At 42.7% G+C, this 27246-nt stretch overlaps 1 long non-coding RNA gene across 1 annotated transcript; it reads right to left on the bottom strand.

Moving 5' to 3' along the window:
* Positions 1-4040: 4040 nt before the first annotated feature.
* Positions 4041-27246, bottom strand: LOC132209387 (uncharacterized). The gene is made up of 4 exons (XR_009445479.1): positions 27135-27246; positions 26132-26262; positions 6324-15475; positions 4041-5574 (listed from the first exon to the last, which is right to left on the bottom strand). It is a non-coding gene; the product is annotated as an uncharacterized LOC132209387 (long non-coding RNA).

Here is a 27246-nt window from a genome sequence, read left to right as displayed (position 1 = left end):
CTTGTCCTTGGGTTTTGTGGTGAGGTTGGGATTGGAGCAGAGGTCTGCACGTTCTGCAGGGGAGAGGTTGGAGTGAGTGGGAGGGGCGGAGAGGTCGAGGCGATTGATGTCATGACGGCAGTTAATGATGAAGCGGTTGAGGGAGGGTCGGGGGTCTTGGGATGGTGTGCAGGAGGGGTGGGTGCGTTGGAGGAGGGAGAAGGGGCCAGTAGAGGGAGGGTTAGGCTCACGACTGAAGAAGTAAGCGTGGAGGCGGATGCGGTGGAAAAACTACTCAGCGTCCAAGCATGAGCGGTTCTCGTTGAATTGTGGGTGGAGGGGGACAAAGGTGAGCCCTTTACTGAGGACTGACCGTTCGTCCTCAGTAAGGGGGGTAGTAAGGAAGGGAAGGTGTAGACTTGGCAGGGCTCAGTTTTTCTGTTTCCTCTGGAGCTGCTGGCTGTGGAGGCGGTGGGCAGAGTTGCTTCGGCAATGGCGGGTGGAGTTGCGTCAGCGTCAGCAGTGGGCAGAATTACGTACGGTGGCAGTGGGTGGAGTTGCATCGGCGGTGGGCGGAGCATGGTAAGAGGTGGCAGCCGCGGTGACGGTAGGTGTGTCCTCAGTGTCTATGGTGTTGGACTCGGAAATGGAGGCAGTGGCATTCACTGTCCTGGAAACGGTGTATCCGGCGGCGGAGGATGTGACATCTTTCCTGGTGGCTCCGACAGTGGCCACATGGCCAATGGTGGCGGGCACATTGTGGGGGAGTTCCTGGGTAGGGTTGGCGATTTGGGTGGTGGAGGAAGCCCGTTTTGGATGGTAGGCACCAGTAAGTTTACTGTACTTATGGTTTTTTGTGTCCACTAAAGCTGAGTAGAATTGTGAGTTCAGGTTGTGGATCCTACGAAGAATAAAAGAAAACAGAGCTCCTTTGCAGGTCTGAGAGAGGGAGGCTCTGAGCTGGGGAAGGCTGGATTGCAGTGCCTGGAGATGCCGGCGCATTGTTGCGAGTGTGTGTTTCAGGAGGCACAGGGAGAAACACTTCTGAAATGTCTTAATGTACTGAACGCTTCTGAAGTTCTGGATGTAGACATTGTCACGTTCGGGGTCAAATTGGGAAGGCTTGAATGTGGACTGTAGTCCAACGGGGATGATCTGGTTCCATAGGCAGGGACGCAGAAAGGTGATGTGGCAGTAGTACCTGGTTTGTTCAGGATGTGGTCGAGCAGTTTCAAGGCTGAAGAGGGAAGTTTTTGGAAGCTTTTCCAGGGTAATGGTGAGACTGCATTGAGAGCACTGTGGGCACGATGAAATCAGAAGCTATCCAGAGATGATTGGCTGAACTGATTCCTGTGAGAAATATTTATCTTCAGAGGAAATCATAACCAGACTGGCCCTGGATTTATTGGACTTTAGGCGAATGACACATGGTCTTGTTTAAACCCAAAATATTCTGAGCAGTCTTTTCAAGTTGAATGCTGAAACAATATTTCCATTTGTGAACAGTGGATGGACTGTAAAATGGAGAATATCTCAGTTAGACAATGGTGACTTATTTCTTTTACCCTTTCAAAGGATTGTGTGCTTATGGAAGTCTTTCCAGAGAGAGATGGAGGATAAAAAATTGAATATTCTTAAGGGAGAGGTAGAAAGATTCTTGACTAAGAATGGCACACTAATGTTATAAGGGGTGGAGAGGAATGTTTATTTGAGGCCACATCCAGATCTTTCAAGAACTCATGGCATGGCAGACTGGGTTTGATTTTTCTGATCACTTACTTCTGATCCAAGTTTGTACGTCTATTGTCTTCATAAACTGGAAAATAAGGAAAGAATTCATGTGGCCACGAAGGCTCTCCCTTTCAGAACAATGGGTACAACTTCCAAATCCGATTTTTAAACAGCACTATGAAAATATTCGGGAAAGTTTCATGGTTTTCCAGAAAGAACAGAGGAATAGAACAAAGTTAAATTCTCATTAAAACTGCTTTAGTAAACAGATTGGGCTGAATATATGTCTTTAATAGAACAGATTACTTTTATTTGTTCTGGTGAGATGAGTTTCATTGACAAGAGCAGCATTTATTGCCTCTGTCTAATTCCCATTCAGAATATGATGATGAAACCCAGGGACACTAACAGATATGTTTCATGGAGAAGTACAGGATTCTGAGCAAGTGACAGTGAATGGACAATGATATATATCCAAACCAGGATGCTGTGTGGCCTTGGACAGCGTAATCCTCAACATTTGATGCTCACAACATATGGAAATTGTAAGACTGTATTTTCTGTTTTCAAAAATTAAGGTCAGAGAGTCATTCAGTTGACAAACAGGACCTTCAGCTCAGCATGTCTATTCCAGTCAAACAAACAAAACTGCATTAATCACACTTACCTAGAAGTCTACAGCCACTAGGCTCTGGCATTTTGAATGCTCCTCCAGCTGCTTCTCAAATGCTGAGTTATCTAAATTATCTGTGACCTGAGATTTTGCTTTTTTCTTTCACTTTATGCTTGAACTGCGTTTTGCAAATATATCCCACAACATCAAAGACAGTGATTAGCTCGATAGATCATTACAAATGTCTACATTGTTTTATAATCTTCGGGAAAATCAGACTTTCTTTTGAATTCATTTGGGATTTTAATGTAGCTAGATCAGCCCTAATTGACCTTGAAAACTTCCAGCCCGAATTTCACCAAATTGGAAATGTCGTGGACACTTAAAAAGGTTACTTCAGAGTACAATGGGATCTTGTTCAGATGGGACACTGGGCCACGAGGTGGTAGATAGAGTTTATTTTGAATAAATGTGATGTGCTGTGTTTTGGAATTCAAATTAGGGCAGGACTTGTACTCTAAATGGTAAGCCCTTGGAGAGTATTGCTGGAAAACGTGTCCTGTTAGTGGGCGCATAGTTCCATGAAAGTGGATTCAGAGGCAGCTAGGATAGTGAAGAAAGAATTTGGTACAACTTGCTTTTATTGGCCAGTACATTGTGTATCGTAGTAGGGAGGTCCTGTTGCAGCTGTACACTAGTTAGGCCACTTTTGGAATATTGCATGCAATTCTCTCTCCCTGTTATCGGAAGGATGTTGTGAAACTTGAAAGGGTTCAGAGAAGATTTATAACGGTGTTGCCAGGGTTGGAAGGTTTTAGCTGCAGGGGGCAACTGAATAAACTTTTTCCTGGAGATTCGGAGGCTGAGGGGTGACCTTACTGATGTTTGTAAAGTCAGGAGGGGAATAGATAGGGCATCCAGACAAGGTGTTTTCACTGGGGTCGGGAAGTCTAAAATTACACGGTGTGGGTTTAAGGTAAGCTGGAAAATATTGAGAAGGGACGTCAGGGGTAACTTTTTCACACAGAGGGTGGTGTGAGTGTGTGTGGAATGAGTTGCAAGGGGAAGTGCTAGATTTTGGTACAATTACAACATTTGAAAGGATGGGTATGTGATTCGAAAGGGTTTAGAGGGATATGGGCCAAATGGTGGCAAATGGGAGAAGATTTATTTGGAATATGTAGTTGGCACGGACGAGGTGAAACTGAAGCCTCTGTTTCCATTCTTCACAACTTTCTGACTCTATGATTTGGTGAATTTCTGATGAATAGTTACATGCAGGATATTTGTTTCTGGAAGTTGATTATTTCATTGAATATCAAGGGAGGGCTTTTGGTTTGCCTCCTGTTGGAGATAATTCCTGCCAGACAGCACTGAAGGACTACTCTTGTTAGCCATTCATCAGCTAAACCTGAATGGTGCCCACATCTTTTGGAATAACGACACAGATGACTGCAGTAACTGAGGACCATGAAATGGTGCTGAGGACTCGGTTTCAGTACAGTTGGGTTGCTGATGTTTTAATCTCCTGTCAATATGTTCTGTTAGTTTGTGAGCATTCACAATCCTGGCTCAAACAGAAACAGTCTCTTTGACAATGCATATTCGAGTGACACAAACATGGAACCGGATCATGGAAACAGCACTGGAAGGGAGTGGAGGTTAAGAACTGGCAGGAAAACAAATACATCATCAAAATGTGCATTTGGGAACAAGGAGTTTATTGTTCTTTTGAGGAATGACAACATAACAGCTAAAATACATTATTCTAATGAAGGGAAAGCTGTATCCATTTTATTAGCTTCATTAAAATAACGGTGATTAACAGCTGGAATAATCTGGCACTGACCATTTGAAAAAAGCTGGATGTTTTCAGAGACAGCTGGGCAGTCCCAGGTTGAGTGAGTGCTGATACTTTATGAGAGATGCGGTTTTGAAAAAAACTTTCTGAACACAGTTGATGGAACAGACAAACAAGTGCCATTGGCTAGTACTTTGGAATATATCAGGCCTTTCATGGCTGCTACCACATAGAATCAGACAATTGAGAAAAATCTCATTGAGACTGCACTACCAGGTGATCCAAATGCTTTTTATAGTTTGGCATGTTACCTGCCTCAGCTATCCTCCTAAGCAGTACATTTCAGACACCAAATAGCCTCGTCACAAATAGGACAAACATCACCTGACAGAATTGCAAGTCTATACTGAAAATTCTTCGGAATTTTGTGAGGACAGTGAGCACAGTGTTCTGTACTTTCACTCTTTATTGTTTCAGCTGGTGTTCCAATATCATTTGAAGTGAGATCAGAGTAACTTCCCATGCCGCCCATGCTACTTCACTCATTATGGCATCATGGACCCGAAGTAAAAACGTGATCAATGCAAATTGGAGACAATCCTGCACAATCTTGGAACCCCTTATAAACAGTTCTGTGTGTACTTCTGCACCACTTGGATTGGAAGCGTTTCAGGAAGGCAGCTTCATGTTACGTTCTCTAGAGCTCTTGATGAAAAATAAACATTGTCCTTGCTCGTGCCTGCTAAAATGCATGGATGAGTGTGTCTTATTAAGAATATCAAGATACTTTATGGTTTCAAAGTTGAGTCTAAAGTCTTGGAAGGTAAGACTTTGCCAAATGAGTATAAGCCCAGCAACATCAGGAGCATGGCATGACATTGTGGTAAGGATCCTCATCGTTTTCAATCAGAGGACTGACCATGCGATATCAGTGGCACTGAGTTCAATCCATTCTTGGCAATTTATCTCAATGCGACATGGCATCAATATTAGGGATCTTTAATGCGGAAACTTTGCAATGACTCATTTAATGATCATTCACAAATACTTGAAGGTCAACTCAAATGGCAGCTTTATTGTTCTGATCCAGATCAGACAAATTGTGACAGTCCAAAAGAAAGAAAAGAAATTCTGGAATGTAACTTATCCAGTCCAGCAGCATCTGTAATATGACTTTTTCAGAACAGGTTCATAACAGACTAGATATGTTAACTCAAAGTCTGTCTCCAGATGTTGCCTCATCTCCACCAATTTCTGTTTCTGTTTCAAATTTCCATAATCTCCAGCATTTTGCTTTTCTGGACTGGCCCAGCTTGGTCGGATTTTGACAATATCATCCATTCCTGTTTCCATTAGCGTTATTCTGCCGATTACACCCATCATGCCCCAGTGTCTGTTTCTTCTTTTAAGTTCCAAAAAAATGCGAATATCATCCTAAATGCATGAATATCTGGAAATCAATTTTGATTAAAAGTAATTTTAGAGGTGGCTGCACTTCATGAGACAACAGAAATAGATGACTCATGACAGCACAATCCGTGCCCTTCACTGAAAGCATCTCCCCTCAGGCTCTGAAAACTTTTCATACAAATCTCAGAATATTTACAGCAAAGCTGTGGTCACTCAGCCCATCATCTCTGTACCGGCTGGGGATGAACTGTATTCCTACTATTATTATTCTGTCATCTCGAGATACACCTAACATTTTGAAATCTTGATCTGCTTTTAATTTTGAATATCCTGGGGATACCCCATGATTAAAAAGTGTATACATAATACGTAATTTCCTACATCACATTTAAAGTTATCATACTATGATCATATTGTTGTTTGGCACTCCATCTCCCAAGTATAACGTATTGACTTGCTCTGCTTTGCATTTCATTCTGTCTGTCAGAATAAGTGCTAGTTAAATACTGGTGACATTGGGATATTACTGTCTTCCGCTCCAGTCACTACAGCCACTGCCACCATTCCACTCGTCTCTGAACCAATGTCACATTCATTTTGTCCCTGACTATTTCGTCCATGATGTTTAATGACAATGTCATTGTACACGCTGCATTTGATTTTAGTTTTGGTCAATTGAATCAAGAAATGTAAATGTTAGTGTGTTAAAGCACATAAACTGCAATGAAGAACTTTGCATGTTGAAGATACATTGTTGTTTTATTACAGCAGCGAGAAAACCACACTTACTCTGCAAGGTCAGCCCGACTATGCCCAGCGATTATTTTTTGTTGTTGTTGGTTGTGTCAGAGTAATCAGCACAGTAATAACATTTTGATTGTGTTCTTTTTTGGAGGGGGAGGGTGTTGGTGCAGGTGGTTACAGCATTGCACATGGACAACAGGGCAGAGCCATTTAGCCTGAAAAATGAAAACATCCATCATTCTCCCCCACGACAGACGTCATTAGAGCAATAGCTAATGGTATATAAGACCTACAGCCAACGATGTTAACGTGCAATCCAGTCCAGTTTTAATTGTGAACTGAAGATTCACTGAAGGTGTATTGAAAGGCGTTATCTGGAACTGTTTGTTCGGTGACTGTGATTGATGTCAGTCTCCACAGATTCGAACTGTGTCACAGGAGGCTTTCCCTCTCCTATTACTAAGGGGCTCCATTCAGTGTGTTATCCCACAGTACAAGTGAGACATCAGCAAACACACTAACAGGGATCAGCAGCTGCAGAGAGAGGGGGCGGAGAGATCAGAATCTGAGAACAATAGACTGGAATGTTACAACAATGGATCAGAATCTGAGAACAATAGACTGGGATGTTACAACAATGGATCAGAATCTGAGAACAATAGACTGGAATGTTACAACAATGAATCAGAATCTGAGAACAATAGACTGGAATGTTACAACAATGGATCAGAATCTGAGAACAATAGACTGGAATGTTACAACAATGGATCAGAATCTGAGAACAATAGACTGGGATGTTACAACAATGGATCAGAATCTGAGAACAATAGACTGGGATGTTACAACAATGGATCAGAATCTGAGAACAATAGACTGGGATGTTACAACAATGGATCAGAATCTGAGAACAATAGACTGGAATGTTACAACAATGGGCAGGAGTTTATCCTCGGGTCTTTACTATCTTACTAACTATAGGTCGACATTACCAGAGCGGATACTTGGTGTACTGTGGGTTATTCAAGTTGGTTACTATCCCATTCTCGCTATTGTTGGTGTTCCTGGTAAGTCTCTCTATCTCTGTCCAGTCATTACTTCCACAAAGTATATTCAACTTTATTGTTGTTTCTGTTGCCGACATTTGGAAAAGATGGAATCTATTATCTTCAGTTTAACTAAAACCTCACTTCATTGTTCATGAATTTCAGACTCATCCTTCAAAGGCATCTGAGAAGAAGACTTGTTCACATCATTGAGGGCCTTTATTGATTTATGTTTCGCTATTGTCTCCATCGCCAAACCTGTCCAACACCAGCTCCATAATGTCCCCACTCTCCCCCTCTGCCTCTGTACTGTTACTGAATAAACCATTATCTATGACGTGGTAAAATTCAGACTTGATAGTTCCAGCTCATTTCTGACCTGTCTTCCAAGTTACAATTAATTTGATCACACCCTTGTTCTTGTTTCTGAAGTAATCAACGATAGGAACATCATGTCAGATCAATTAAGTCACTCAGCAGGTAATTCCAGAGACACAGGTTATTACTCTAAAGATATTGTTTCAAATCACACCACAGTTGGTGGTAGAACTTAAATTCTAATGATAAGAATTGTAACGAAAGTGAATTTCAGTAATAACAACCATAAAATCAGCAGCATTTTGACTAAAAAACCGATCTCATTCCACTGATCTCCTCTGATAAAGAAATCTAACGTTTTACTGGTCTGGATTAAGTGTGAATTCAAACCCATAACAATGTGTTTGGCTCCAAACTGCCTTGTGGAATGGTCACAGTTAAAGGTAATTGACGATGGTTCACATGTTGCTGCTATCGCGACTGTGATACAGAAAATTGTGCAATTACATTGTCCACTGCTTCTATGAAGAGCAGACTCATTAATATTTCAGGCCACTGCGACTGTGTAGAGATATGTCTATTTATCAGCCAGGAAAATAAACTAAGGAGAGAAAGGCATTTCCAACAGTGGGAGAGTACACAATGTATGCATCAGGGAGAGGGCAGTACTGACAAAGAGCATCAAGTGAACTGGTTTCATTCTAGAACTTACTCAGAGATAGTAGGAACTGCTGATACTGGAATATGAGATTAGGTATAGAGCTGGATGAACACAGGAGGCCAGACAGCACCAGAGAAGCAGGAAAGCTGATGTTTCGGGTCTGGGCGCTTCATCCAGCTCTTCACATTGTTATCTCATTCTAGAACTTTCTTTGCAGCAGTGGGTGACTTATCCATCATGTGCCAGAGTGCCGACCTCCAATATATTCACAACATGACAAACGCCAGCCCTGCCTGGTGTAGTGAATGTGATGTTCTGTTTCCATGAAGGGAGGAACAGAAACTCTTCCAGAAATAGCAGGGAACATGGTGAATAGTGAAAATGAGGAACTGTGGGAAATTCAAATCAATTTTTTCCTGAGATAACTTGCTTCATTGTTCATTACATCACCAATTTTAGTGTCATCTGCAAACTTACCAACTATACCTCCTGTTTTAAAAGTGAAATCATTGTAGAATGACAAAAACAATGGCCCATTACTGGTCGTTGTAGGACACCATTGGCCGCAGGTTTGCATTTCGAAAAGCACTCTGTCACTGTGCTTTGTCTTCTTCCTTTAAGCTAATTTTTATTCAAATTGTTCGTTCTCCCTGTATTCCATGTGATGTGACATTGCTAACCAGTCCACCATGTGGAACCTTGTTGAATGCCTGACTGAAACCTATATAGACAACATCTAACACTCTGCCTCCATCAATCCTTCTCATCATTTCTTCAAATTTAATCAAGTTATTGAGACACAATTTCCCAGCGCAAAGCCATGCTGACAGTCCTCAATCAGCCCTTCCCTTTCCAAATACATGTAAATCCTGTCCTGAAAATCCCCTCCAACAATATGCCCATCACTGATGTCATCCTCACCAGTCTACAGTTCCCTATCTTTCCCTGATCACCTTTCTTAAATAGTGGGACCATGATAGCCAACTTTCAGCCTTCCATCACATCATCGGTGGCTATCGATGATACAAATATCTCAGCAAGGTGCCCATAAGTCAGTTCCCTAGGTTCCCATAAATGCTGAGGATATATTTGATCAGATCCTGATGATTTATTCATCTTTATACATTTTAAGGGGCCAGCACCACTACCTCCGTAACGTGGACACTTCTTGCTGTTTATTTCCCCGAGTTCCCTCAGGTTCGTATGCTTTGAACAGAAAGCACAGATACAATTTGTTCATTTTAGTAACTCACTCATCTCCTGCGGTTCCACACATAGGCAACCTTGCTGATTTTTAAGGGGCCCCATTCTCTCCTTATATACTCTTTTCTCCAAAATGTATTTGCATAAATCCTTTGACTTCTCCTTAACCCTATTTACTGAAACTCTCTCATGACCACTTTTTGCCCTCATGATTCCCTTCTTAAGTATACTCCAACTTTCCTTCGTCTCCTGTAGGGATGCATGCAATCCCCGCTGTCGATACCTGATACATGCCTCCTTCTTTTTCTTGATCCGAAACTCAATTTCTCGAGTCATCCAGCATTCCCTACACCTATCAGCCTTGCCTTTCATCCTAACCAAGTGTACTGTCGCTGGAATTTCGTTATAAATTTGTGACGATTTCCCATTGCAAGCCATCCCTTTACTTGCGAATATCATTCATATCAACTTTTGACAGTTCACGGCTAATATCGTTCAAAATGACCTTGCTGAAGTTTAGAACTTTAGCTTTTAGGTCAGGTCAATTCTTTTTCATACTTATTTTAAAATGAATAAAATTATGGATTTTCTTTGCCCCAGAGTGCTACCCCACTGACAACTCGGTTACTTTCCCTGCCTTATTCCCCAAGAGTACGTCTAATTCATTCTTTAACCTTCTCTTGGAGGTAAATCCACATGCTGAACAAAAAAAATTCATGAACATACACAGAAGAACCCTCCTTCTATCTGATTCTTTCACACTATGGCAAGCTCAGTCTATTTTTGGAAAGTTAAAATCCCCTACCGTGGCCACCTTATTATTTTAACACATAACTATCATATCCTAACAAATTTGCTTCTCAGTTGAACTACTGACTGTTTATTTTTGTGGTGGGGAGTACAATTCCTACAATGTGGTCAACTCTTTCTTATTTCTCAATTGCACCCAAATAACTTCATTGATCATACTCATAGGAATATCCTCCCTAAGTACAGCCAGAATGTTATCCCAAATCAAAAATGTCATCGCCCTTCTTCCCCACCTCCTTTGCAACGTTTTCGACCTGTCTGACAGCAGCTATCTGCTTGAACGTTAAGCTGCCATGACTGTCCATCCAGGAGCCACATTTCTGATAGCTATGTTATCCCAGTCTCAAGTCACTAACCGTGCCGAGTTAAGCTGCAATACTATCAGGCCACGTGCATTGATATAAATGCAGTTTAACTTATCATACCTACCTCATTCTCTGCTTTGCTCCAGCCTGCTTTGCCTACTTGACTTGCTTTTTTAAAAAAAAAACTACTGCAACAGACTCAGACTGCTCCCTTTTCTCACAATGTCACTTGATCCCTCCAGCATATCCATCTGCACCAACCCTGCATCCCACCCTCACCATCTTACCAGTTTAAATCCTCCTGGATGGCTAGAACAATTCTCAATGCCAGAATATTAGGCCACTTCCCATTCAACTGCAATCCATCCTCTTTGTAAAGTTCACTTCAACCCGGAAGAGATTCCAAATATCCAGAAATGTGTATCCTTTCCCCCATATCAGCTCCTCAGCCCCGAGTCCATCTGCTCGATCTTCTCTATTCCAAACCTCACTAGTTCGTGTCACCAGAAGTAATCCAGGTATTACTGTACTCAGCAACCAACTTTCATACATCCTTCCCTAATTTCCCATGTGCTACCCTCAAAATCTCATCCATTTTCTCGTCCTATGTTGTTAGTTCCAAAGTGTACAACAATCTCCTGTTCGTCTGTCGAGCCATTGAGAATATTATTTACCCTGTCCAAGACATCCTTAACCCTCGCACTCTGTAGGCAACACACTATCCTGCTGTCTTGCTGTTGGCTGCAGAAACGTCTGCCTGTGTTTCTGCCTTGACAGTTCCCTGAAATCAATCACTTGGAACCTGATGTAATCCTCATTACAGTAGAGACAGTATGGCTACCAGAAACTTGGCTCTGAGTGCTATATGCCTCCGAGAGTCTGTCACGCCCGAATTCCCCAAAACAGCATAATCGTTTGAGATTGAGATGGCTACAGGAGACTCCTGCATTGCCTGTCAACCCATCCTACATTTCCTACAAGTAACCCATCAACCTCACTGCATCTGCAGTATTTCCACCCCCGGAACAGATATTCATCACATTCCCTCGCTCCTGTAAATTCCTCTTTGCCTCCAGCTACTGCTGTAACTGATCCATGCGATCTGATATGATTCATAGAACATTACAGTGCAGTACAGAACCTTCAGCCCTCGATGTTGCACCGTCCTGTGAAAACAAACCGAAGCCCATCTAACCTACACTATTCCGTTATCATCCACTGTCCCTCCTAACCATCAGCAAGTGACATTAAAGTAACCGTTCTGAGAGAGAGTCACCGGACTCGAAACATTAACTCTGTTTTCTCCTTCACAGATCCTGCCAGAGCTGCTGAGTTTTTCCAGTGACTTTGTTTTTGTTCTGACGTTAAAGTCACATGTGTGTACCATGAGCAATGGCACCAGGAGAAACCACATGGAGCAGTCTGTGCATTCTCTGCTTCATTGGTTTGTCATGCTGGAGCATCAATGACATCCTTCTGTTTCTGTTTATGTGGCTTGAGGGTCGGAATGGCCGGCTCCTGGTCCCAGGGACAAGGTTCAAGGACCTGATCGGATGACCCCGGTACCTGTTTAACAGCTCGATGTGCTGTCGAGACTCCTTGCCTTCATGTGTAATAGGCAGGAGAGAGTGAATGGGCTGTGCCCCTTATTTCCCAATAGTTTTGATGAGCTAAATGGCTTCATCCCCTTCCTTTGAAACCAGCTTGAAGAGCTGGAAAAACTGCTCCATTATTACCGTGGACATGAGCAGTGTATAACTTTGTACTGTTACATGAATATTACCGACACTTCAACAGCATAAGCTTGACTGTTGTCATCCCACACATGTACACAGACTGCTTCGGGGGGCTGAAAGATGGCAATTTTTCTCTGAATATTGCGTGATACAGGGAACAGCCAAGGTCATTTTTTCTCAGGTGAGGGTGTGCAAAAATAGAGTGCATAGAGATATTGAAAGACGGAGGAGATTTTAAAGAGACCTGAAGGGTAACTGTTGCATGCAGAGGGTGCTGTGTGTAAGCAATAAGCTGCCAGAGGAAGTGGTTGAGGCTGGTACAGTCACAACATTTAAAAAGCACCACGATGGATACATGAATAGGAAGGGTTTAGAGGGTTATGGGCCTAATGCTAGCAAATGGAAATACATCAGTTTGGAAATTCTGGTCAGCATGGACGGGTTGGACCAAAGGGTCTGTTCCTGAACTGTATGACTCTGTGGCTCGACAAGACTTTCCTTCCAGGAATGGGTAACATGAAATAAATTTGATAAGCTTCTGAAGCAATTGCATTTTGTTTTCAGTTTCGGGAATTGTAACTGCTCGGAATATATCGGGAGTGGTCTTAGTAAAGCCCAGTACAGGTGTAGTATAACAATCCAATGATTATAGAGATAGGTTTTGCATAAAACAGCACCATTCCATATACTTTCTTAATCAGTGGCTACATGCGCAGACTAAAATTATAGGATTCATGTGCCAGGACTCACAGATACATCAGCACCACCATGTTCTGCAATCGCTTTCATGTACTTTACTGTTATATTATCCTTCCATCATAGCACAGACTTCCCCATAACCATATTCAGCCTGGAGTCAGGTCACTAGTGGTGTGCCTCAAGGATCTGTTTTGGGACCACTGCTGTTTGTCATTTTGATAAATGACTTGGCCGCCAGCATAGGTGGATGGGTGAGTAAGATGACACTAAAGTCGGTGGAGTGGTGGACAGTGTGGAAGAATGTTGCAGGTTGCAGGGAGACTTGGATAAACTGCAGAATTTGGCTGAAACTTGGCAAATGGAGTTTAATACGGATAAATGCGAGGTGATTCATTTTCAGACGTTTCGTCACCATTCTAGGTAACATCATCAGTGATGATGTTACCTAGAATGGTGACGAAATGTCTGAAAACAAACCTTCCAGCTCAGCGAGCAAACTCACATCCAGAACCTCAACCTGAGCTACAAATCTTCTCAAAACTCTTGAGGTGATTCACTTTGGGAGGAATAATAGGAAGGCAGAAGACTGGGTCATTGGAAAACAAATATTGGTAGTGTGGATGTGCAGAGGGATCTTGGTGTCCATCTACATAGACCCCTGAAAGTTGCCACCCAGGTTGATAGTGCTGTCAAGGCGGCTTACGGTGTGTTAGGTTTTATTGGTAGAGGGATTGAGTTCCGGAGCTGTGATGTTGTCAAGTTCGTTTTCGGAGACCCTCATGGACTTACTGCAATAACAAGACACTGGCCTGTTTAGAAAAACACAAATCCTTTTATAACCAGCTAAGTGCAAGCTGTGGAGAATTACTGTACTCAACCCAGCACAGAGTGCACAGTCTCAAGTAATTCTCCCCGAGCAGCGGACAGTCCCCGCTTTTTATAGTTTACAAAAGACATGATACATAAAACGATTTCACAACTTACAGTGACATGATACATAAAACAATTACTACAACAGACAAAAACAGGATACCAAACAGTTATTCCATCAACAATATAAAAGACCAGGATATAGTATCGATTGCTAGTGAAGCAGCTGCTAATGGCAGGAGGCGATTTCGAATTGTTGGCCGGGACAGATTCTGATTTCAAGTTGCCAGTGTGTCTGACTAGAACAAAGTCAGTGCCCTGGTCCCTTTGTCAGCGATAGAAGTTACATGCTTCAGAGGTTTCACACCTTTACAAAACTTCCCCAGCTAACCCTATTGAAACAGTTTGATTCGGATTTTAATTCAGTCAGGAATCTTAAGACAGTGTCTGCAGACCGATGTGTGAGAAGAAAAGGAGTTACAAAAGCTTTACACTGAATTCCTAACTGGGCAGGAAGCTTCAGGGTAGTGCCTGCATATCAATGTGTAGGTGGATAAGAGTTTACTTCTATAAATTAAAGTCTCTGTGCAGGAATCAAATGCAGACAAAAGATTTTAATTTATAGAAGTATATAAATGAATGGGATGTTTTCACATTCACATGCCTCAGACAGTTTAACTGAAGGTCCATAACAGCGAAACATCAACAGTTACTTAGGGCTCTGAAACTATCTGTATAACAGTCATGTAAATATTACTCGCCCAGCTGTGAGCTGATAGTGGGGTAGAGAAGCTCTGAAGATAGTATGGAAGTGGCAGTCCTGTTGAAATTAGAGGACTCAGAACTTTGTCAGAAACTGAACAGCATCCTGTTTTGTTGTAAGAACTTACATATACATTTATTTTATATCAATGTTACATGCAACCCTTCTGACGTGAAAATGCCTTAATATGCTGTTTCTGAGTAGCTGTAAATGGAAGTGTCTCCGAGCTCGGCTGATAGACCTCTTCCGCGTGTATGTGGTACAAGTTTGAATAAACTCACCTTGTTTCAATCCAGTGAGGTCTGAAGACACAATGTTTTTTAAAAACCAGCTATCCATGGAAGAATAATATTCTCTGGTTCCTATTGAACTTAACTTTGTCATGATTCCTTAATACAATGCTCTGTCAAATGGAGCCTTAAGATAGTGGATAGTCACTCTCACATTTGGAATTCAGCTGTTTGGTCCATGTTTGCACCAAGAATGTAGGGAGGAGAGGAGATGAGTGGCCCTTGCTTAACTCAAACTGAGATCCATCACTATGATATTACAAAGCAAGTGCTGCTTGATGTCATTGTTGTCACCCTGTTTTGACTGCATTTACGTACTGACAGGCCAGACAACTGACTGAAGGCTTGTCCACACAGACCACATGTATGGTTTCTCTTCACTGTAAACGATGCTTGTTCCTTCCATGTTCAAAGCTCCTGAGAATTACGTGTCCCTGGCAGTTTTTGATCCCGTGTTTGAGTTGAGCTGCCTGTCAGTAAATGTTCCCTTTCAAATTTCCTGGAAAATAAATTTAATACAGTAAAAGTAGAATGAAAGCTGCCGGATTGTCACCTGGCTCACAAGAAACTGCGGGGTGTTGCAAGTCAGGAATGAAAATAAAAGTTGCTGGAAAAGCTCAGCAGGACTGACAACATCTGTGAATGAAAAAAAACAGAGTGAATGTTTCAGGTCTGGTGACCCTTTCTCAAGTTGAGAGTAAGGGTCACCAGACACGAAACAGAAATTCTGTTTTTTTTTCCTTCACGATGTTGTCAGTCTTGTTGAGCTATTCCACTTGGATCATTTGATATCTTTGAAAGGACAGAAGATGAAAAATACAGGACAAATCAGGCTGTGGGAACTGGCTGCAGAGCCAATCATTATTTGTGCAGAGCCAGAGTGGGAGGTTTGAGTGAGACCACAACAATGCTGTCGGTGTAACAATACAAACCGTACACCTATCTGACCATAACCTGTGTCACTCTGTAACTGGATACGTGTAAATGACCGAGGCTTGCTGAAAATGCATTCCTGTAAGCAAGTCGGAATTCATGGTCCTCCTTTCGATAATTAATTCCCCTTTTGCACTGGTGAGATTTGCATTTTGAGTACTTGTGTTCAGTTCTGGTCACCCAACTTAAAGAAGGTTATGAAACATTTCGGGGCAAATTCAGTGGACTAATACCTGGAATGAGTGGATTGCCTTAAAAGAAAATCTAGAGGAAAATCGAGACAGGCTCGCCTGTGTCCTCTGGAGGTGAGAAAAGAAAGAGGAGACTAAATTGGAACATGAAAGTTCCTGAGGGGACCTGACCAGATGCATGGTGAAAACGTGGTCCCTCTTCTGGAAGGATCTAGAACTGAGGGTCATTGTTTAAAGGTAAGGGTGAGTCCATTTGAAATAGTGAGGAACATTTCTTTTCTCTCAGAGGGCTGAGAACCTTTGTGACTCCCTTCGTCAAAAGGCAGTGGATGCAGATTCTTGCTGACCAAGACGATGAAAGATATTCTGAGATATGCAGGCACATAGAGCTGAGGTTGAAATTAGATCAGCAGTGATTTTATAGAGTCGCAGAGCAGGGTCGAGGGGCCGAGTGGCCTACACTTGTTCCTCATTCCTTTGTTTGAATAAACCGCAAGACAAAGAAACTCGAGTCTTGTCTGATTACTGTGGGTGAGGGGGTTCAGGGTTTGTATTCCCACTTCACTCACCCAGTGGATTAGTTCCTCTCTACACCCCAAACAGCTTCAATTAACATTGGAAAAAATTTAATCACATCAGCCGTCATCCTTCTAACTTACAGGGAAAACATCATTCCTAGTGGGATGATGCATTTTAAATCGGAGTAGAGAACACACAAATTAGGAATCAGAGTTGTCCATTCTGTCCCTCGAGCCTCAAGAAGGTCAAAGCTGATCTATTTACGCTTCGATTCCACATTCCCACTTGGCCTTAATAATTAAAAAAAAACACCCTGTGGGCATTGCTGGCTGAGTTTAGTTGTCATGGAGAAGGTGGCAGTGATCTGCCTGCATAAACCACAGTAGCCCATGAGTGGTAGGTGGACACAATGCTGTTAGGCAGAGAATTCAGGATTTTGAACCAGCAGTACTGAAGGTGTAGCAATACATTTCCAAGTCAGGATGGTGAGTGGCGTGGAGGGAATTCACGCCCAACACAGTCTACAGCACGGAAAAAGGCTCTTCTGGCTCTGTCTGCCCTTGACACTATCTTCCAAGGACTCTGTTATTCCATCTTTTATAGCTGACCCTAACATATTTTTCCAACCAACAATTTTATGCAAATTCCCTGTTTTCTTTCTGACTACCTTCTTACATACTGGGGTTACATTAGCAATCCTCCAATCCATAAAAAACTGACGGTGTATAGAATTTGGAGGATAACCACTTGTGCATCTATTATTTCTACAGCCACTTCCTAAGGTACTTTGAGATGAAGGTTATCAGTCTCTGGAGATTTATCTGCCTGTTATCCCATTAGTTTTTCCAATATCATTTTCCTACTAATACTGATTCCACCTTCCTATTAGACCCTGAGATCCCCTTAATTTTGGGACATTATTTGTATCCTCCTTCTTGAAAACCTCAGTTATATTTAATTGGTCTGCCATCACTTTGCACCCCATTATAAATTCATTGTTTCTGCTTGTAAGGAGAGCCCATATTCTTCGTGACCAGTCTTTCACTACCAATCTTCAACGAAGAGTTTAATGATGATCATGAAACCGTTGTCAATCGTCAGGAAAAAAAAATCATCTGGCTCACGGCTATCCTTCAGGGAAAGCACGGCCCGTTTCTATCTCCTTCCCAAAATCCACAAACCTGCCTGTCCTGGTCGACCCATCGTCTCAGCCTGCTCCTGCCTCACCGAACTCATCTCCACCTATCTGGACTCCATTTTCTCCCCTTTGGTCCAGGAACTCCCCACCTACGTCCGTGAAACCACCAACGCCCTCCACCTCCTCCAGGAATTCCAATTCCCTGACCCCCAACAGCTCATATTCACCACGGACGTCCAGTCCCTATACACCTGCATTCCGCATGCAGATGGCCTCAAGGCCCTCCGCTTCTTCCTGTCCCGCAGGCCCGACCAGTCCCCCTCCACCAACACTCTCACCTGCCTAGCTGAACTCGTCCTCACCCTCAACAACTTCTCTTTTGACTCCTCCCACTTCCTACAGACTAAGGGGGTGGCCATGGGCACCCGCATGGTCCACAGCTATGCCTGCCTCTTTGTAGGTTACGTGGAACAGTCGCTCTTCCACACCGACACAGGCCCCAAACCCCACCTCTTCCTCCGGTACATTGATGACTGTATCAGCGCCGCGTCTTGCTCCCCAGAGGGCTCGAACAGTTCATCCACTTCACCAACACCTTCCACCCTAACCTTCAGTTCACCTGGGCCATCTCCAGCACATCCCTCACCTTCCTGGACCTCTCAGTCGCCATCTCAGGCAACCAGCTTGTAACTGATGTCCATTTCAAGCACACTGACCCCCACAGCTACCTAGAATACACCACCCCCCCACCCACCCTCCTGCAAAAAATTCCAACCCCTATTCCCAATTCCTCCGCCTCCGTCGCATCTGCTCCCACGATAAGACATTCCACTCCCGCACATCCCATGATCACTCTCCAGCTTTGTGAAGAATTCTATCCTATTGTGGTCACTCATCCATCCTTAAGGGCCCATACTCAACTGAATTGTCAATTATTCCATCCTCATCATACAATACCCATCTGATTCTTCAACATGTTGATTCATAAAATTGTACCATATAGACAATAAGGATCCCTCCTGCACTGTACTGCTACAGTGTGATTTGGGCAATTGATAAGTAGGTTGCAGTCACCTGTAATTAAAGCCATAACTTTATGCCTTGTATCTCTCAATTCCACCCTAATGCCTTCCCCAATATTACTGCAGCTTGGGGTCCATATGCAGCACTAAGGTCATTTTCTGCCCATTGGTGTTTCTCAGCTGAACCCAAACAGACTCTACTTCAATACACCCTATATCCTGGCTCACATCAGTTTCCTGTTTTAATCAGCAGCTCCTGACAAATCCTTTTCCTTCTTTCCTGCCCAATCCATCTTCCTCAGACAACCCACTGATTCCAGGTTTCAATCTTGTAAACCTCCTCTGAGCCACTTTGAATAAACGAACGGAAGACCAAAACCTGCAGACAGTATTCGAGATTTGGTTTGACACCTTCCTTGTACAAATGAAGCAGAACATCTTTTCATTGATGATTATTTGTTGTCATAACAAGGGAGATGGCCTCGTGGTTTTCTGGATTTCAGAGAGATCTTAATCAATTGGGGCAATGGGCTGAGGAATGGCAGATTGAATTTTATTTGGATAAATGTTTGTTTTACCACAACGCAATACTTCACAAGGGCAGGACTTGCACAATTAACGGTTGGGCTCTGGGTAGTGTTGCAAATCAGAAAAAAAAAACCTCGGGTTTCAGGTACATCTTTCTTTGAAATTTGCATCACAGGTAGACAGGGTGGTGAGGAAGGCATTTAGTACACTTGTCTTCATTGCTCAGTCCTTTGAGTACAGGAGTTGGGAAGTGATGTTGGCGAGTCCTCTTCTGGAGGACTGCGTGCTGCTCTGGTTATCCTGTTGTGGGAAGAATATTGTTAAACTGGATTGGGTTTGGAAAAACACTTACCAGGATATTGCCAGGAATGAAGGCGTTGAGTTATAAACATACGCTAGATTGGCGGGAACTTCTTTCACGGGAAGGTAAGAGGTTGAGGGATGACCTTATGTAGGTTTAAAAAAAATAATGAGAGACACAGATAAAGAATAGCAAAGGTCGTTTCCCTCAGGTTGGGGATTTCAAAACCAGGGGCATATTTTTAAAATGACAGGAGAAAGATTTTAAAAAAGACATGACGGGCATTTTTTTGTTTTATATAGAGTGCTCAGTGTGTGGAACGAACTGCCAGAGGAAGTGATGGATGTGGGTAGTAACGATGTTTGAAAAACATTCAGATAAGGACATGAATTTGAATGGTTTGGAGCGAATATGGGCCAATCGCAGGGATTTTTTTTAAAAATAAGGAAAACATTGCTGCTATCACTAGAAGAGATGTTTCTGAAAAATCATCCCATGAAAACATATGTTGAAATTAGAAATAAGAAATAAGAAAGGAACAATCATCTAATTGGATTGTACCATAGGTGTCCGAATAGTCAGAGGGAAACTGAGGAACAAATATGCAGAGGGATCTCAGATATGTGTAAGAATAACAAGGTTATAATAGTTGGTGATTTTCAGTTTCCAAACATTTACTGGGACTGCCATTGTGTTAAAGGTTTAGATGGGGAGTATTTTCTGAAATGCGATCAAGAAATTTTTCTTTATCAATAAATCGATGTTCCTATGGGAAAAAAAATAAGGCATAGCAAGTGACTGAAGTGACAGTACAGGGAAACTTTGAGTCTTGTGACAGAATTACTATCAGTTTTAAAACAATTTTGGAACAGGATATGCCTTCCAGAAAAAGTAAAAGCTTTAATTGGAGTAAGGCAAATTTTAATGCTATAAGAAAAGAACTTTCAACACTTCTGAAGAAGGATTAACAGACCCGCAACATTAACTCTGATTTGTCCGTCACAGATGCTGCCAGACCTGCTAAGCTTTTCCAGCAGCTTCTGTTTTTATAACTTTCAAAAGTTGACATGAGTAGACGGCAGGTATAAGGATGTCTGATAAGTGCGGGGAGGGCTTTCAAAAAGGTGACAATTCAGAGTCATTATGTCTCTGAAAGAGTGAAAGGTAAGGTTGGTTGGATTAGAGAACAATGGTGAAAAAAGATACTCGGGTTTTAGTCAAGAATAAAAAAATATATGAATTAGTAGATATATAAAAAAAACTTGGCTCAAATGAATCTCTTGAAAGTGTAAACAGTGTTAGGGGCATTCTTAAACAGGAGATCAGGATGGCAAAAAGGAAACATGAAACTGCCTTGGTTGATAAGCTTAAGAATAATTCAAAGAGTTTCTACAAGTGCATTAAAAGCAAGTGAGCACCGAAAGAGCAAGCAGGGCTCCATAAAGATGAAAGAGATTAACTCTGTGTTGAGCATCAGGAGAGGAGAGAGATTTGAAAGGAATATATTTCATCAGTTTTCACTGTTGAGAAAGAAATTGACGGGGGACAAGTCAGGGGTGGAAATATTTTGGTTTGAAAACTGTTCATGGAGATGGGGGAGATTTTCAATGAATATTTCTCCTCAGTATTTACTAAGCAGAGAATCATGGATGCTAAGGAAACAAGGGAAGCAAGTGGGTATGTTTTGGACCATCGAGGTGGCGTTTGCAGCCTTAAAGCACATTAAGGTTGATTATTCCACTGGATCTGATGAAGTCCATCTTTAGACACTGTGGGAGGCTGGGAAAGAAATTGCAGAGACCCTTGCAGAGATTTTTCCCTTCATCTTTTCTCACGACTTAAATTCCAGAAGACTGGAGGGTGGCTAATGTTGTCCCATTGGTTAAGAAAGGTAGCAAAGACCAGCCAGGGAACTACAGGCCAGTGAACCAGTGGTAGACAAGGTATTGGAGATGATATTCAGGGAGTCAATCAACCAAAGCTGGGATATTCAAGATCTGATGAGGGATAGTCAGCATGGATTTATGCACAGGAATCATGTCTGACAAATCTATTCAAGTTTTTTGAGGAGTTAAGCAAGAGGACTGATGAGGTTAGGGCAGCGAATGCTGTCTATATGGACTTTAGTAAGGCCTTCAACAAGGTACGTTATGGCAGCCTAGTCATGAAGGTTCGGTTGTGTGGGATCCAGGGAGAGCTAGCTCATGGGATTCGAAATTGGGTCGATGGTAGAAAGCATAGCATGATGGCTGAATGTTGGTTCTCGGACTGGAGGCCTGTGGCTAATGGTGTGCCACGGGGGTCGATGCTGGGATCTTTGCTATTTGTCCCTTACATAAATGATCTGGATATGAATGTATATGCCATGATTAGTAATTTTGTATCACCTGCAAATTTAAGAGGTATCGCTGAGGTATCAAAAATTACAGGGGGATTGTGATCAGATGTGGAAGTGGGCTGAGGATTGCCAAATGAAATTCAACGCAGCTAAGTGTGAGGTGTTGGCCTTTGGAAAGTTCAGCCAAGGTAGGAGTTATACAGTAAATGGTGAAGTTCTGAGGAATATTGTGAAACAGAGAGACCGAGAAACACAAGTGCACAGTTGGTTCAAAGCAGCATCACAGGTAGACAGGGTGGTTCAGAAAGCATTTAGCATGCTGGCCTTCTTCAGTCGATGCATTGCATATAAGAGTTTGGATGTTGTGTTAAAGATGTGCAGGTCATTGGTGAGGCCACACTTGCAGTGTGGTGTACAGTTTTGGTCACCCTGTTACAGGAAAGGCAAAGTTAAACTGGAAAATGTGCAAAGAGGAGTTACAAGGATGTTGCTAGGAATAGTAGGTGAGTTCTGAGGAGAGGTTGGCCAGGATTGGACTTTATTCCTTGCAATGGAGGAGAATGAGGGCTGAACTTATTGAGGTGAATAAAATCATGAATGGCATAGATAGAATGAATGCACGTAGTCTTTTTCCCAGGGATGGGGAATGGAAAACTAGAGTGTACAGATTTAAGGTGAGAGGGGGCAGATTTAAGGAGGACGTGAGGGGCAACTTCTTCACACAGACAGTGGTGCATATTTGGAATGGGCTGCCAGAGGAAGTCGTTGAGACAGGTACAATAGCAACGTTTAAAACACATTTTGGCAGGTACATGGATGGAAGTGTTTAGAGGGGGATATGGACCAAATGCAGGCAGTTAGAAATTGCTGAGTGGGCACCATAGTTAGCACAGACCAGTTTGGGCCGAAGGGCCTGTTTCCATGCTGTATTACACTCTGACTTTAAACCTCCAGGTCCTGCTCTAGTGCATCAAACCATGTTGTGGGAAGTTAAAGAGAAAACATGGGGCCACGTTGCAGAAATATTTGTATCATCTATAATTACGAGTGAGGTGCCAGATGACTGGAGAGTGGCTAAAATTGTGCCTTTGTTTAAGGAATATCAGGAGAAGCCTGGGAGCTGTAGACCTGAGTCTGACTTCGGTTTTGGGCATGTAGTTGAAGGTAATTGTCAAATGTAGGATTTATGCATTTGGAGAGTCAAGGAATGATTAGTTGATTGAGTTTTTTGGAGAAGTAGCAAAGAAAATTATTGATGGCAGAACGGTGGACGTAGTTTATTTTGACAAGAGTAAAGTTTTTGACAAGGTTCAACAAGGTGGACTAATCAGTAAAGTTAGATCGTATGGGATTCGGGGGAGCTTGTCAACTGGATACAAATATGGCTTAGTGACAGGGCACAGGGACTGGTGGTAGAGGGTTGTTTGTCAGACCGGAGGCCTGTTACCAGAAGTGTTCCACAGGGGTCAGTGTTCACTCCAATTTTGTTTGACTTTATATAAAAAAAAGCGATTTAGATGAGAATAGTGGAGACATGGTCAGTAAGTTTGCAGATGACACCAAAATAGGCAGGATAGTGGACAGCGAAGTAGGCTGTCCAAGTTTACAAAGAGATCTTGATTTATAGGGTTAAGAGGCTGAGGAATGGGAGGTTGTGTTTAATTTGGATAAAGGCAAGGTATTTCATTTTGGTAAAACAAACAAGATCAGGACTTGTACAATTAAACGTAGGGCCTTGGGGTTAGTGTTGTCGAACAGAGAGACCTCAGGGTTCAGGCCCTTAATTCTGTGAGGTTGGCATCACATGTAGAAAGGGTGGTGAAGTCGGTGTTTAGCCTGCTTGCCTTCACTGCTCAGACCTTTTGAGTATAGGAGTTGGGACGTTATGTTGAACTTGTGCAGAACATCAGTGAGGCCTCTTCTGGAGTAGTGTGTCCACTTCAGATCTCCTGTTCTTCGAAGGATATCATCAACCCGGGGAGGATTCAGCAAAGATTTAGCAGGAAGTTGCCAGGAATGGAGGTTGAGAATCATAACGAGAGGCTTGATTGGTTGAGGCATTTTTCCACTGCAGTCTAAGAATGGAGGGGTGATTTATATGTTTATAAAATCATGAAGAGTACACCTAAGGTGACTGGAAGATCCCTTTTCATTTGCGAGGGGAATTTCAAGACTGGGGGGCTGCAGAAAGCAAACTGAAACGTTCCCTGTTCATGTCAGAATCTGGGCAGTTCTTATTGCCAGACTATTTGACGAAGGGCCAAAGAGGTGGAGGTTAGGTGATGCTTCTCGTGGCTGGATTAGCTTTCTACTCTGGGTGGCTTCATGCTGCACTTACAGTCTACAGGTTACCAGTACTGGAGGGTATGAGTTATGAGGAGAGACTGGGACTTCACTGGAAAATAGGAGGTTGAGCAGTGGCTTTCGAGAGGTTTATAAAATCGTGAGGGGTATAATGTGAACAGCAAGGGTCTTCTCCATTGGATCGGGGAGTCCAAAACTAGAAGGTATTTTTTAAACAGGAGAGGAGAAAGATTTGAAGGGAAACCAGGGGAAGCTGTTTCAAACAGAAGGTTGTTTCTATGTGGAATGAACTGCCAAAGGAAGTGGTAGATGCAGGTACACTTCCAATATTTAAAAGACATTTGGACAGGTACATGAATAGGAAAGGTTTAGAGGGATATGGACCCAACTCAAGCAAGTGGGACTCGTTCAGTTTGGGAAGCCTGGTCGGCATGGACAAGTTGTAATGAAGGAGGCTAGAGAACTCAAATAATTTTTGATATTTTGAAAATAGTTCACATTACAGGAGACGAAGTGCTAAATGTCTCAGAAAATATAAAGGTTGACAAATCTCCAGTACCTGATCTAGTGTATCTGAGGATGTTGTGGGAAGTAAGGGAGGAAATTGCAGAAATATTCGTATCATCTATAAATATGGGTGGGTGTGAGATGACTGGAGAGAGGCTGATATTATCTCTTTGTTTTAGAAGGGATGTGGGAGAAGCCTGAGAACTATGAACCTTAGAATAACACTGGAAAACAGTGACAGAATTAGAGTCAGTATGGATTTACGAAAGGGAAATCATGTTGGACAAAACTGCCGGAATGTTTCAAGAATGCAACATTTAGAGTTGAAAAGGCAGTGGATGTGGCTTATGTCGGCTTTGCGAAGGAATTCAAAGGTCCCACAGAAGAGATTAGCACGTACATTTAAAGCATGAGAGATTGGGTATTCACAGGGATACAGAACTGTTTGGCACAAGGTAACAGTCACTTCTTGTATGCCGACCAGTGACCAGTGTGGTACTGTGGTCCATGGTGGATCCCAGGTATTTATACAATCAATTAGTCATTTAAATGAGAAATGTGTCTCAGTTCGAGATTATCAAGTTGGATTACAAAACTAGGAAAACACAAGTCACTGACAGGAAGCATGCAGGTGGAGCAGGGGGTGAAGAAGGCAAATGGTATTTTGACCTGCAGAGTGACAGCATTTGAGTACAGGAGCAGGGATGTCTTGCTGAAATTGTACAGGATCTTAGTGAGACCACACCTGGAATGGTATGTGTAAATTTCTAAATTTTATCTGAGGAAGGAACTTCTGGCTCTGGAGGCTGTTCACAGCAGTTGATTAGACAGATTCCTGGGATGGCAAGACTTCCATATAAGAATAGGATGGATTGGTTAGGATGAAATTCACTGGAGTTTAGAAGAATGAGGAAAGATTTCACAGAAACCAATAAAATTCTAGGTAAATACAGGAAGGATGTTGTCAATGACCAGGGAGTCAGAGATTAGGGGCATGGGCTAGGCTGTAAAGGATTGAAATGAGGAAATCAAAAAAAAAATACAGAGACTGGTGACCCTGTGAAATTTGCTGCCACAGAAAGCAGTTAAGGCCGAACACTGGATGCTTCCAAGAAGAAGATAATATGTATAGTTGTCGGGGCTTAAGGAATCAAAGGGTCTGGCTCTCAAGCGGGAAGAGGCTGAGTAGAATGATCAGTCATGATCAAAGTGACTAGCGGAGAAGGATCGAAAGCTACAATGGCCTGCACCTGTTCCTATTTTCTATGTTTCCATTCTGTTGAAGGGTGGAACATAAGAACAAAATGACGATAATTGATACAAAAAAACAGCACAACCTTATCACCACTGGATGAAAATCCTGTAACTCCTTACCAAATTGCAACATGGGAGCTACTTCACTACGCAGATTGCAGCAGTTCAAGAACGTGCAGAGTGATTTTGGAAGCTTCTGCAGTGGCTGCTCTGTCTCTCATTTTCATCCAGTTTTCAAGTTGTTGAATGTTCTGAGAAAAGTAAGAGAGTATGTCAGAAATATCTTTGGAAGTTTGCTGATACTGGGGGAAGCAAGGGGTGGGATAGGGGCTGCAGGTACAAAGGGGGCAAATTTGGGGAAGGGAACAATGAGATAAACAACTGGCTGGATTTTGTGGTGGGGTGATGGGTGAAGAATAACCCCAATATCCAAACCACAGGGCCCCACCCTGCTCAGCTCTCTCCCTCCACTCTGTGGTCTTTCTCTGAGCCTCGGTCAGACCAGCAGCCAGCTGCTGTGACAGAGGCTCAGTGTCAAAGATGCGCATTTGGCCCAGTTTTAAAGTCATTCTGTTTGACCACATTCCCTCCCAAACTTGCTGGCACCAGTTCTCAGATGCTAATCTTATTGATGGCCAAAAGAGTCTACACAGTTTTTGAATAATAAACATCCAGCAATTAACTTCCAGGCCTGGCCTCAGAAACCAATAATTGATTTTGTATTGTATTTTTAGCACAACTACTGCTCACAGACCAGACGTCACCGTTCAACTCTCAGATTCAAACCAAAATGATTTTTAAAAAACTCAGCGCGGGTGCTAACACAGGACACAGTGGAAAGACCTCTAACCAATGAGTACACATTTGAGTTCTGCTCTAAAGAGAACACCTCTCATTGCTGTAATCACATTCTGAAGTGGCTTGACAGGGTAAAAGCTGACAGGACTTTCCCTCTCACAGGACAGTCTCGGCCTGTTTCAGGGAAGAAGCCTGAGGCTCTCTGCAACCTACACGCAGCACCAGAAGACCCCTGTTTGGGACCTGAGACCTAAACTGAGCAACCCTGCAGCCCTCTTGCTGGAATACAGCACCGAAGCTGCCCTCCCCTTTAACCTGTCCTCACCGCTTGTGGCTCTCAGGGAGGACCATTGCATTCGGGATATCTCTCCCAGTGCGCATGCTCACAGTCATAATGAGCTGTGCGCATGCTCCATAGCTGAAGATGCCGGTTGACA

Source organism: Stegostoma tigrinum, unplaced genomic scaffold (assembly GCF_030684315.1).
Source record: "Stegostoma tigrinum isolate sSteTig4 unplaced genomic scaffold, sSteTig4.hap1 scaffold_90, whole genome shotgun sequence".
Taxonomy (NCBI): domain Eukaryota; kingdom Metazoa; phylum Chordata; class Chondrichthyes; order Orectolobiformes; family Stegostomatidae; genus Stegostoma; species Stegostoma tigrinum.
This window is presented reverse-complemented; position numbering and strand designations above follow the sequence as displayed.